This window comes from Tamandua tetradactyla, chromosome 24 (assembly GCF_023851605.1).
Source record: "Tamandua tetradactyla isolate mTamTet1 chromosome 24, mTamTet1.pri, whole genome shotgun sequence".
NCBI lineage: Eukaryota > Metazoa > Chordata > Mammalia > Pilosa > Myrmecophagidae > Tamandua > Tamandua tetradactyla.
In genome coordinates, this window is record NC_135350.1 from 26,295,714 (window position 1) to 26,310,852 (window position 15,139).

Sequence of the window (15,139 nt, forward strand, 5' to 3'; positions counted from 1 at the left end):
AACAGGGTTCACCATGTAGTCTGGGTTACTATGAAATGGCACAAGCTTCCAAAGCATGTAGAAATAAATGCAAATACAGATATGTATTTTTACAAAATTATTTTCAGTCTATTAACTATCAAGTCTTGAATCATTCTATAATCCTGGAATTACTTGAATAATGTGAATATATAAAACCTATGCTACTTGTTTGACATTGATGTCCTACTCTCAGATGAAGATTTTCATTTTCAGTTTTTTCTTTAAAATGTCATGAAAACTTTCCTTATATATTTATTTCCAAATGTGCTATTTGTTGCTATTTCTACTGTCTATTTGATATTGTGGAGATGATTCCAGACTTAGAGAAAATGATCTGTTCTTACTGTGGTATCTTACCAGCCATCCTCTCTTTTATCCTGTTTTTTTAAAAATTACACCACCAACCAATTACATTTTTATGAGGATTACAGAGGTGATGCTAGTGGAAGGGTTGTGTAACTGCAAAGCTTCATGTGAAGTAGGTAATTGTGAAGGAGATATTTAAGGTCAAGGCAGCCTTCAGGATGTCTCCGAAATAAATAATGGGACACTTCTTGTTGCTGAGTTCTCCATGATTTTTGTGTTGATAGTGATGACATGGGATCCAAAGAAGGGAGAAATTGTTGTAAATGCACATGACAGAAGAGTGGACATAAAATCTTTCAGTTGCACAGAGGCCTCCATTGGCCTCCATCAGTCTTCTCTCCCAGTTCGTGGAGGGTATAGGAGAAGGGGGAATAGGGAGGCTCTGTCAGTGTTCTCACAGAATGTTATGGCCTCCATATGATGTGGAGGGTGGGGGGTAAATGTGCCTTCTGCACCTAAACTGGTTCTCTGTTGTCATTAACATCGTTGGGGAAGGAGGCAGGTTAAAGTAAAGTAAAAGGAGAACCCCAGAATACTCTTATCCAGATGGGTCTGTAAAAGAATATGTGGTCAGGGTGTCCTAATGATTGCCAGAAGCTTTATTTTTATTTTAGAATTTTATTTCATTCTAGAATCAAGAATTCAGAGCAAGGAGAATTTGGTTAAATTTGAAAGATGAGGGATTGTTGATCAGATTTCCACATTGCCAATCACATTCTTCCAGCACTGGGTATGTATACTAAAGGTGAGGAGAGGAACAGAGAGAATGATGAAGCTTTAGCTATGTATAGGCAAAAGGGAATTGAGCCTGAACTGGAGCAATGTTGATGGGGAAGAAGAGCATCAGCTCTACCATACATTCTTCAGTGCACACAAAACATGTTCCTGCATCAAGATTACGTGAGCGTGGTGCTCAAAGTGGAGATGGGGGAAAAAAAACTGTTTTCAATACATTTGTCCTGATCACTGGGTGTGGATGTCAGTCCCACCAACTTGGGCTCTAAACACCATCACATGGTTCTTGGTGGTTATGTTAATTTTGGCATTGAGCCTGGCAAGTTTGAAAAGACTCTAAGATGTTCAAATGAGTCATCAAGAAGTATCTTTTGAGCAACTTAGATAGATTTTGGGTCAATTCTCATTTTGATAGTGTGGCATAGTGTAAATCCCCTTTTCCTAGCATTGAATTAATAAAAAAAAAAACACAGGGTACATAAGTGTGATTTACATTCTTAATTCTTAATAAAATACACTCTTGAGAGACCGTGATCCAGAACTGTTTTTGCCAGGAAGAGACTAGATGTGGAGCACCGATTCTTCTTGGATAGATAACAACAAAGGCAGGAAGATCTGGAGTCAGTAGGTGTCCTTGAAGCTCTCTCGTTGGCAGCCTACTCATCAGTTAAGAGCACAGTTCCCATGGCAATCTGGGTGCTGAATTTTTTTCTTGAAATCTCAGCTTAGAATCTGTTTTATTGTCTCTTTTTGTGGAAGTTACATATATCTCTCTCAGTAAATGCCTTTTAAGTAAATCAACTTGGAAGAATCTGTTGTCTCTAATAATGAACTTTGACAATGATAAGCTGAATCCCTGGGCATAGATAAAACTGCTCAGGGAAAGAAATTAGAATGTTAGGGGAAGAATTCAGAAATGGGTCCTCGAGGACAATAGTAGTTATAGTAAATCCTATGAATAAAAGACACTGCAAAAGTGACTAAGGAAATACAAATAATATGAAAAGTATAATGATAGCCAAGAGAGATTATTGTCAAGGAAAAATAACTTCCACGTTTTCACCAGGGGCAAGCATAGAAAAAAAGAAAAATGGGTACAAAGCAGTATCCAGTGAGTTTGGCAAGTACGTGATATTAAATGATACCAGCAAAAACAATTAGCTAACAACACTTTAATATCAAAACTTGGTAAAGATGCTACAAGAAAGGAAAACTCCAGACCAATCTCCCTAATGAACACAGAAGCAAAAATTCTCAACAAAATACTAGTAAATTGAATCCAACAGCATATTAAAAGAATTACACACCATGACCAAATGGGGTTTATACCAGGAATGCAAGGATGACTCAAAACAAGAAAATCAGTTAATGTAATACAGCACATTAACAATTCGAAATGGAAAAAATCATACGATCATCTCAATTGACAGCACATAAAGAATTCGAAATGGAAAAAATCATATGATCATCTTGATTGATGCTGAAAAAGGATTTGACAAAATTCAACATTCTTTTCTGATAAAAACACTTCAAAAGGTAGGAATCAAAGGTAACTACCTCAATATGATAAAAGGCATATATGCGAAACCCATAGCCAGCATCACACTCTATGGTGAGAGGCTGAAAGCTTTACCCCTAAGATCAGGAACAAGACAAGTATGCCTTCCATCACCACTATTATTCAATATTGTACTAGAAGTTCTAGCAAGAGCAATCAGGCAAGACAAAGAAATAAAAAGCATCCAAATTGGAAAAGAAAAAATAAAACCTTCATTATTTGCAGATGACATGATACTATACTTGGAAAATCCTAAGAAATTTACAACACAATTACTTGAGCTAATAAACAAATTCTTCAAAGTGGCAGGATATAAAATTAATGTGCAAAATTCAGTAATGTTTCTACACACATGCAATGACCTAATCAAGAGGTCAATTAAGGAAAAAATTTCATTCAAAATAGCAACTAAAAGAATCAAGTATTTAGGAATGAATGTAACTAAGGATGTAAAGGACTTGTACACAGAGAACTACATAGCAGTGCTAAAAGAAATCAAAGAAGATTTAAATAGGTGGGGAGCAGGGTAGAAAGGTTAAGTGTAGTTAAAATGACAATTCTAGCTCTTTCTCCACCGGCGGTGCTCCCGCCGCCATCTGGCCCTCCTCTTCCTCTTTCTCCACCGGCAGTGCTTCTGCCGCCATCTGGCCCTCCTCTTCCTATTTTCTGCCGGCGGCGCTCCCACCGCCATCCAGCCCTCCTCCTTCCCCTTCTCCGTCGGCGCTCCCGCCGCCATCTAGCCCTCCTCTTGGTCTTTCTCCACTGGCGGCGCTTCCGCCGCCATCTAGCCCTCCTCTTCCCCCTTCTCCGCCGGCGCACCCGCCGCCATCTAGCCCTCCTCTTCCTCTTTTTCCACAGGGAGCGCTCGCGCCGCCATCTTGCCCTTCTCTTTCCCCTTCTGCTCCAGCGGCGCTCCATCCGCCATCTTATCCTTCCCTTTCTCCTACTACAGCGGCTCTCCAACCACCACCGTGCCCTCTTCCGCCTTCACCAGCTCCTCCGCCACCGTCCTCGACAGTCTTGCCATCCTCACCTTTCCTTCTCCAGAACAGCTACTAGGGGAGTAGAAACAATACAGAACAGCTCCCGGAGCCATGACAGAGATAAAAAAGACAGCATACCCCATCTTGGAACGGCTGACTGGCTGGGAGAACCTGCTCCAGTGAGATTGATGAGGGGCGCGGGCTTCCTGGGCGGGGCGACGAGTGGCCGGAGTCCCTCCCCTCCTCCTTCCTGGGCCAGCTGGCAGAATTGGGTAGGCGGCCCCCTCAAGCCGCAGCGGATGGCGCCCCCACCACGCGCGGCCACCTGGACCAACTGAGAGAATTGGATCAGAAATCCCCAGGACACGGAGAACAGTGACCGGGGGGGTCCCTTCCAAGCACGTGACTTCCTGGTCCGGCTGGGAACAGTGCACTCTCCCGAGCCACGGCGGCTGGCGCCCTCCCATCACGCTGGGCGCCCCAGGTCAACTAGGAAATTTGGACGGGCGCTCCCCCGGGCTGCGGTGGCCAGCGACCCTCCCTGCGTTCGGACCCCCAGGCTGGCTGGCACTCTTCCAAGCCGCTTTGGATGGCGAACCTCCCCCACGGCGAGAGTTTTCCAAAGTTAAAGGACCCAAAGCACCTTTTACTGGTGGAACCCACAGACAAACGTGTGCCACAAGCGCCACCTACTGGGCAGGATAAGAAAAACAGAACCCAGAGATTTCACAGAAAAATCTTTCAACCTGTTCGGTCAAACACCCAGGGAAATCTGACTAAATGCCCAGACGCCAGCAGAAGATAACAGATCACGCTCAGAAAATTGAAAATATGGCCCAGTCAAAGGAACAAACCAATAGTTCAAATGAGATACAGGAGCTGAGACAACTAATGCTGAATATATGAACAGAAATGGAAAACGTCTTCAAAAACGAAATCGATAAATTGAGGGAGGACATGAAGAAGACATGGGCTGAACAAAAAGAAGAAATAGAAAAACTGAAAAACAAATCACAGAACTTATGGAAGTGAAGGATAAAGTAGAAAAGATGGAAAAAACAATGGATACCTACAACGATAGATTTAAAGAGACAAAAGATAGAATTAGTGATTTGGAGGATGGAACATCTGAATTCCAAAAAGAAACAGAAACTATCTGGAAAAGAATGGAAAAATTTGAACAAGGGATCAGGGAACTGAAGGACAATATGAACCACACAAATATACGTGTTGTGGGTGTCCCAGAACGAGAATAGAAGGGAAAAGGAGGAGAAAAACTAATGGAAGAAATTATCACTGAAAATTTCCCAACTCTTATGAAAGACCTAAAGTTACAGACCCAAGAAGTGCAGCGCACCCCAAAGAGATTAGACCCAAATAGGTATTCTCCAAGACACTTACTAGTTAGAATGTCAGAGGTCAAAGAGAAAGAGAGGCTCTTGAAAGCAGCAAGAGAAAAACAATCCATCACATACAAGGGAAACCCAATAAGACTATGTGTAGATTTCTCAGCAGAAACCATGGAAGCTAGAAGACAGTGGGATGATATATTTAAATTACTAAAAGAGAAAAACTGCCAACGAAGACTCCTATATCCAGCAAAATTGTCCTTCAAAAATGAGGGAAAAATTAAAACATTCTCAGACAAAAAGTCACTGAGAGAATTTGTGACCAAGAGACCAGCTCTGCAAGAAATACTAAAGGGAGCACTAGAGTCAGATACAAAAAGACAGAAGAGAGAGGTATGGAGAAGAGTGTAGAAAGAAGGAAAGTCAGATATGATATATATAATGCAAAAGGCAAAATGGTAGAGGAAAATATTATCCAAACAGCAATAACACTAAATGTTAATGGACTGAATTCCCCAATCGAAAGACATAGACTGGCAGAATGGATTAAAAAACAGGATCCTTCTATATGCTGTCTACAGGAAACACATTTTAGACCCAAAGATAAACATAGGTTGAAAGTGAAACGTTGGGAAAACATATTTCATGCAAATAACAACCATAAAAGAGCAGGAGTGGCTATACTAATATCCAATAAGTTAGACTTCAAATGTAAAACAGTTAAAAGAGACAAAGAAGGACACTATATACTAATAAAAGGAACAATTAAACAAGAAGACATAACAATCATAAATATTTATGCATCGAACCAGAATGCCCCCAAATACGTGAGGAATACACTGCAAACACTGAAAAGGGAAATAGACGCATATACCATAATAGTTGGAGACTTCAATTCACCACTCTCATCAATGGACAGAACATCTAGACAGAGGATCAATAAAGAAATAGAGAATCTGAATATTGCTATAAATGAGCTAGACTTAACAGACATTTATAGGACATTACATCCCACAACAGCAGGATACACCTTTTTCTCAAGTGCTCATGGATCATTCTCAAAGATAGACCATATGCTGGGTCACAAAGCAACTCTTAACAAATTTAAAAAGATTGAAATCATACACAACACTTTCTCGTATCATAAAGGAATGAATTTGGAAATCAATAATAGGCGGAGTGCCAGAAAATTCACAGTTACATGGAGGCTCAACAACACACTCTTAAACAACGAGTGGGTCAAAGAAGAAATTGCTAGAGAAATTAGTAAATACCTCGAGGCGAATGAAAATGAAAACACAACATATCAAAACTTATGGGATGCAGCAAAGGCAGTGCTAAGAGGGAAATTTATTGCCCTAAATGCCTGTATCAGAAAAGAAGAAAAGGCAAAAATGCAGGAATTAACTTTCCACTTGGAAGAACTGGAGAAAGAACAGCAAACTAATCCCAAAGCAAGCAAAAGGAAAGAAATAACAAAGATTAGAGCAGAAATAAATGAAATTGAAAACATGAAAACAATAGAGAAAATCAATAAGGCCAGAAGTTGGTTCTATGAGAAAATCAATAAGATTGATGGGCCCTTAGCAAGACTGACAAAAAGAAGAAGAGAGAGGATGCAAATAAATAAGATCAGAAATGGAAGAGGAGACATAACTACTGACCTCACAGAAATAAAGGAGGTAATAACAGGATAATATGAACAACTTTATGCTATAAATACAACAATTTAGATGAAATGGACGGGTTCCTGGAAAGACATGAACAACCAACTCTGACTCAAGAAGAAATAGATGACCTCAACAAACCAATCACAAGTAAAGAAATTGAATTAGTCATTCAAAAGCTTCCTAAAAAGAAAAGTCCAGGAACAGACAGCTTCACATGTGAATTCTATCAAACATTCCAGAAAGAATTAGTACCAACTCTCCTCAAACTCTTCAAAAAAATAGAAGTGGAGGGAAAACTACCTAATTCATTCTATGAAGCCAACATCACCCTCATACCAAAACCAGGCAAAGATATTACAAAAAAAGAAAACTACAGACCAATCTCTCTAATGAATATAGATGCAAAAATCCTCAATAAAATTCTAGCAAATCGTATCCAACAACACATTAAAAGAATTATACATCATGACCAAGTAGGATTCATCCTAGGTATGCAAGGATGGTTCAACAGAAGAAAATCAATTAATGTAATACACCATTTCAACAAATCAAAGCAGAAAAATCACATGATCATCTCAATTGATGCAGAGAAGGCATTTGACAAGATTCAACATCCTTCCCTGTTGAAAACACTTCAAAAGATACGAATACAAGGGAACTTCCTTAAAATGATAGAGGGAATATATGAAAAACCCACAGCTAATATCATCCTCAATGGGGAAAAATTGAAAACTTTCCCCCTAAGATCAGGAACAAGACAAGGATGTCCACTATCACCACTATTATTCAACATTGTGTTGGAGGTTCTAGCCAGAGCAATTAGGCAAGAAAAAGAAATACAAGGCATCAAAATTGGAAAGGAAGAAGTAAAACTATCACTGTTTGCAGACGATATGATACTATACGTCGAAAACCCGGAAAAATCCACAACAAAACTACTAGAGCTAATAAATGAGTACGGCAAAGTAGCAGGTTACAAGATCAACATTCAAAAATCTGTAGCATTTCTATACACTAGTAATGAACAAGCTGAGGGGGAAATCAAACGAATCCCATTTACAATTGCAACTAAAAGAATAAAATACCTAGGAATAAATTTAACTAAAGAGACAAAAAACCTATATAAAGAAAACTACAAAAAACTGTTAAAAGAAATCACAGAAGACCTAAATAGATGGAAGGGCATACCGTGTTCATGGATTGGAAGGCTAAATATAGTTAAGATGTCAATCCTACCTAAATTGATTTACAGATTCAATGCAATACCAATCAAAATTCCAACAACTTATTTTTCAGAAATAGAAAAACCAATAAGTAAATTTATCTGGAAGGGCAGGGTGCCCCGAATTGCTAAAAACATCTTGAGGAAAAAAAACGAAGCTGGAGGTCTCGTGCTGCCTGACTTTAAGGCATATTATGAAGCCACAGTGGTCAAAACAGCATGGTATTGGCATAAAGATAGATATATCGACCAATGGAATTGAATAGAGTGCTCAGATATAGACCCTCTCATCTATGGACATTTGATCTTTGATAAGGCAGTCAAGCCAACTCACCTGGGACAGAGCATTCTCTTCAATAAATGGTGCCTAGAGATCTGGATATCCATATGCAAAAGAATGAAAGAAGACCCATATCTCACACCCTATACAAAAGTTAACTCAAAATGGATCAAAGATCTAAACATTAGGTCTAAGATGATAAAACAGTTAGAGGAAAATGTTGGGAGATATCTTATGAAACTTACAATTGGAGGTGGTTTTATGGACCTTAAACCTAAAGCAAGAGCACTGAAGAAGGAAATAAATAAATGGGAGCTCCTCAAAATCAAACACTTTTGTGCATCAAAGAACTTCATCAAAGAAGTAGAAAGGCAGCCTACACAATGGGAGACAATATTTGGAAATGACATATCAGATAAAGGTCTAGTATCCAGAATTTATAAAGAGATTGTTCATCTCAACAACAAAAAGACAGCCAACCCAATTACAAAATGGGAAAAAGACTTGAACAGATACCTACCAGAAGAGGAAATACAAATGGCCAAAAGGCACATGAAGAGATGCTCAATGTCCCTGGCCATTAGAGAAATGCAAATCAAAACCACAATGAGATATCATCTCACACCCACCAGAATGGCCATTATCAACAAAACAGAAAATGACAAGTGCTGGAGAAGATGGGGAGAAAGAGGCACACTTATCCACTGTTGGTGGGAATGTCAAATGGTGCAACCACTGTGGAAGGCAGTTTGGCGATTCCTCAAAAAGCTGAATATAGAATTGCCATACGACCCAGCAATACCATTACTGGGTATCTACTCAAAGGACTTAAGGGCAAAGACACAAATGGACATTTGCACACCAATGTCTATGGCAGCGTTATTTACATTTGCAAAGAGATGGAAACAGCCAAAATGTCCATCAACAGAAGAGTGGCTAAACAAACTGTGGTATATACATACGATGGAATATTATGCAGCTTTAAGACAGGATAAACTTATGAAGCATGTAATAACATGGATGGACCTAGAGAACATGATGCTGAGTGAGTCTAGCCAAAAACTAAAGGACAAATACTGTATGGTCCCACTGATGTGAACCGACATTCAAGAATAAACTTGGAATATGTCATTGGTAACAGAGTCCAGCAGGATTTAGAAACAGGGTAAGATAATGGGTAATTGGAGCTGAGGGGATACAGACTGTGCAACAGGACTACATACAAAAACTCAAAAATGGACAGCACAATAATACCTAATTGTAAAGTAATCATGTTAAAACACTGAATGAAGCTGCATCTGAGCTATAAGTTTTTGTGTTTTTTTTACTATTATTATTACTTTTATTTTTTTCTCTATATTAACATTCTATATCTTTTTCTGTTGTGTTGCTAGTTCTTCTAAACCGATGCAAATGTACCAAGAAATGATGATCATGCATCTATGTGATGATGTTAAGAATTACTGATTGCATATGTAGAATGGTATGATTTCTAAATGTTGGGTTAATTCCTTCTTTTCCATTAATTAATAATAAAAAAAAGAATTACTGATTGCATATGTTGAATGGGAAAAAAAAATGACAATTCTACCAAAACTGATCTACCAATCAAAATTCCAACAACCAACTTTGAAGACTTGGGAAAGCTAGTTACCAAATTCATCTGGAAGAGAAAGAGACCCTGAATAGCTAAAAAGCATCCTTAAAAAGAAGAATGAAGTGGGAAGTTTAACACTCCCTGATTTCAAAACTTATAATAAAGCCACAGTGGTCAAAACAGCATGGCACTGGCATGAAGCTAGGAGTATTGACCAATGGAATAGAATCTAGGGTGCAAAAGTAGACCACCAAATCTATGGTAAACTGATTTATGATAAGGCCTCCAAATCCACTGAACTGGAACAAAATAGTCTTTTCAATAAATGGTCATTAGAAAATTGGATCTCATTAGCCAGAAAAATGAAAGTCACATATCGGACAAAGGTTTGAGATCCTGTATACACAAAGAAATCATACCACTCAATAACAAAAGAACAAAGAACCCCTTATAAAATGTGCTAAAGGTATGAATACGCATTTTTCTGAAGAACAAATACAGATGGCTCAAAAGCACATGAAGAGATGCTCATTTTCATTACTATAAAGGAAATACAGATCAAGACTACAATAAGATACTGCCTCACACCTATAAGTATTGCTGCTATTAAGTTACAAATTGCAAATGTTGGAGAAGATGTGGAGAAATTGGGACACTTATAATGGTACAGCTGCTATGGAAAACAGTATGGCAGTTCCTGAGAATATATAAATATCAAGTTGCCCTATGACCCAGCAATACCACTACTCAGTATATACCCAGAACAGCTGAAAGCAGTGACACAAATAGACATTAGCACACTGATGTTCACAGCAGTATTACTCACAATCATCAAAAGATAGAAACAATCCAAGTGCCCATCAACAGATGAGTGGATTAACAAAATGTGGTATATGCAGAACAGTATGCAGCAGAAAGACAAAATGATGTCCTAAACCATGTGACAAGATGGATGGACCTTGAGGACATAATGCTGAGTGAAATTAGCCAGACAGTGAAGATAGTTCACTAGTGGGTCTATAAGTAATATTACCATATTGAAGGTGAACATGATAGAAAGGGGTTGTATAGACCTATGTGTCCCACTGATTAACCTTACAAATATAAATAAGTTCTTGCATGAACTATTGCTCAGGTATGAATTTTGTATAAAGAGTGTATAATTTCAGGGCATGGGGGAAAACTGCTATTGCATGATGTAGACTGTGTTTAACAGGAAAACAGCAACAGTACCACAGCAATACCAGGGGCAAATAATGGTGGGAGGGACAAGAGTTAAGAGGAGCTTTGGATTTTCTATTTTTCTATTTAGTGAGTGTGTGTTACCCTTGGGAACAATGAAATTATCTAAAATTGAGAGGGTTGATGGACTGTTGACTTTGGACATTATACATGATGTCCAATGTATGGAGGTGGCTGAAGGATGCACTGACAAAAGTAGAATGGCAAACAATGGTATAAACATATCAAATATTGTGCTGCTACAAAAAAGAACAAAGTTGTGAGACACGCAACATTGTGAATGAACCTGTGGGATATTTGAGGCAAAATAAGCCAAAAATTAAGAAGCAAATATTGTATGGTTTCCTTTAGAAACTACTTATAAGAAAATTGGGGCCTAGATTGTAAGGTCTTATACTAGCCACATTTCATCTAGAATGGTCAATGTTATTTCTAGATTTTGAGAGGCTGTGTTATATAAGTATAACCTGATATTTAGAGATAAGAATGAAGCCAATCAGTTGAGATTAAGATAATTCAGAGTACAGGGAGTAAGGAAGACAATGTCTGTATTTTAGAACTTTGCTTATTCTAAGGAACTAAAAGTTTATTTCATCCAGAACCTAAATTTTCTGTAGCACATAATCTAACTTGTCTGGATCAATCATTTGACAACCCAAATACAGGGTGACCAGAATAATAATGAGGGCCTTTAATCCTGTGTGGCTTAATGTAATGTCTGGATACATCCCAGAGTATATTAAGCAGATAATTTAAAAGTATTAGCAAAGTCCCTTGAGGGATGGGAGAAAATATATTGAACTATTAAACTTTACCACCAATGAAACCTCTGAAACTGTGTCAAACATTAGGAATACCCAAATCTATCAGCCAACCACTTGATCTTGAGGCTTGCTCTTGTGAAACTTACATATGTAGCATAGAAGCTTAGCCTACCTGTAGGTATGCCTAAGAGCTACTTCTGGAAGACCTCTTTTGCCACTCAGATGTGGCAGCTCTCTCTCTCTCAGCCCAACTCTACAAATGAAATCATCAACATGACATCCAGGGTTGAAAGTCTCCCTGGAAGTGTAGAAGATAACTCCCAGATATGAGCCTAGCCCTGGCACCATGGGATCAACAATTCCATCCTGACCAAAAGAGGGAAAAGAAGTGTAACTAATAAAGTATTAGTGGCTGAGAAAGTTCAAACAGAGTTGATAGGCTACTCTGGAGGTTGTGCTCATGCAACCTTCAGTTAGACATTGCTGCCTGTCAAAGCCAGTCAAATCCCAACCAGGACCATTCCAGCCAATCCTAAAGAACAACTAGGGTAATATATAAAGGGGTCCATGCACTAGAGTAACTTTCCAGAAATCTTCAACCTCCAGATGGGTCCCTGAACCAAAATAGTCCTGAAACCTAGAGGGCCCAACCTCTCCAGAACTAAAACCCAAAGCGAATAGAAGAGAAATAACAAAGATTACAGCAGAGTTAAATGAATGGGAGAACAAAAGAACAATAGAAATAATTGATAAACCAAAAGTTGGTTCTTTGAGAAAATCAATAAAATTGATGGGCTACTAACAAGACTGACAAGGTAAAAAGAGAGAAATGCAAATAAACAAAATCAGAAATGAGGAGTGTGTTACCACAGACCCTGAAGAAATAAAAGAGGGAAATGGAACTGTTTGATGTTCTGCAGAGGCTAGGCCCTCTAGGTTTCAGGACTTATCTGGTCCAGGGACCCATCTGAAGGTTGTAGGTTTCTGGAAAATTACTCTAGCACAGGGAACCCTTGCGGAATCTTATATATTGACCTAGGTGTTCTTTAGGATTGGCTGGAGTGGTCCTGGTTAGGGTTTGGCAGTTATGATAGGTAGCAAGGTCTAACTGAAGCTTGCATAAGAGCAACCTCCAGAGTGGCCTCTTGACTCTATTTGTACTCTCTCTGCTGCTGATATTTTATTACTTAACTTCCTTTCCCCCTTTTGGTCAGGATGGAATTATTGATCCCACAATATCAAGGTTGGATTCATCCCTGGGAGTCATCTCCCACATCACCAGGGAGTTCCATCTCCCTACCCCATATTGGTGACAGACCCTGAAGGGATGTGGCAAAGGCTGTGCTGAGAGGGAAATTAGTTGCCATATATGCCTATATTAAAAAACAAGAAAGCAAAAATTGAGGACTTAACTGCTCACCCAGAGGAACTTCAGAAAGAACAACAAACTAAAACCCAAAGCAAACAGAAGAGAAATAACAAACATTACAGCAGAGTTAAATGAATGGGAGAACAAAAGAACAATAGAAATAATTAATAAACCAAAAGTTGGTTCTTTGAGAAAATCAATAAAATTGATGGGTCACTAGCAAGACTGACAAGGAAAAAAAGAGAGAGATGCAAATAAACAAAATCAGAAATGAGAAGGAGTGTGTTACCACAGACCCTGAAGAAATAAATGTGTAAAAAAACAGTAATGCATATATATACAAGCAATAACGTCAGGAGTCAGTTAAGGAAAAAATTCTGTTCAAAATACCAGCTAAAACAATCAAGTACTTAGGGATGAACTTAACTAGGGATGTAAAAGACTAGTATACAGAAAATTACACAACATTGCTAAAGTAAATCAAAGAAGATCTAAATAGGTAGGGAGATATTCCCTGCTCATGGATAGGAAGGCTAAATATAGTTAAGATGTCAATTCTACCCAAATTGATCTATAGATTCAATGTAGTACCAATCAAAATTCCAACAACATACTTTGGAGCCTTGGAAAAGCTAGTTATTTTATAAATTCATCTGGAAGGGAAAGAAACCCTGAATAGCTAAAAGCATACTAAAAAGGAAGAACGAAGTGGGGGAATTAACACTCCCTAACTTTAAAACCTATTATAAAACCACGGTGGCAAAACAGCATTGATACTGGCACTAAGATAGAACATTGACGAATGAAATCAAATTGAGAGTGCAGAAATAGACCACCAAATCTATGGTCAACATATTTTTGACAAGCCCTCAAATCCTCTGAAATGGGACAAAATTGTCTTTCCAATAATTGGGCATGGAAGAATTGGATATCAATAGCCAAAAGAATGAAAGAGGACCCCGATCTTACACCCTACATAAAAACTAACTCAAAGTGGGTCAAACACCTAAATATAAAAACCAGTAACATAAAGTTCGCAGAAGAAAAGGTAGGGAAACATCTTAAGACCTAGTAATAGGAGGTAGCTTCCTAAACTTTACACCCAAAGCACAAGCAACAAGAGAAAAAATAGATAAACAGGAACTCCTCAAAATCAAATGCTTCTGCATCTCAAAAGACTTTGTCAAAAAGGTGAAGAGGCAGCCAACTCAATGGGAGAAAATACTTGGAAATCACATATTGGACAAAAGTTTGATTTCCGGTATATACAAAGAAATCATAAAATTCAACAGCAAAAGAACAAACAACCCAATTATAAAGTGGGCTAAAGATATGAATAGGCATTTTTCTGAAGAGCAAATACAAATGGCTCAAAAGCACATGAAGAGATGCTCATTTTCATTAGCTATAAGGGAAATGCAGATCAAGACTACAATGAGCTACCACCTCACAACAATGGTTGGTATTAAACAAACAAGAAACTACAGATGTTGGAGAGGATGTGGAGAAATTGGGACACTTATGCACTGCTAGTGGGAGTATATAATGGTGCAGCCACTATGGAAGACTGCTTGGCAGTTCCTTAGGAAATGAAACATCATGTTGCCCTATGACCCAGAAATAGTACCCCTTGGTATATACCCAGAAGAGATTAAAGCAGTGGCACAAACAGACATTTTCACATTGATGTTCATAGCAGCATTATTCACAATCACCAAAAGATGGAAATAATCCAAATGCCCATCAATAGATGAGTGGATCAACAAAATGTGCTATATACATACTATGGAATATTATGCAGCAGTAAGATGAAATGATGTCCTGGAGCACATGACAAGATGGATGAGCCTTGAGGACATAATGGTGAGTGAAATAAGCCAGACACCAAAGGATAGATACTGTATGACTCCACTTTTATGACCATGGTAAAGGTAAAATTAGAGACTTATAATATAGAATATAGGGGACTTAGAGATCCATAGA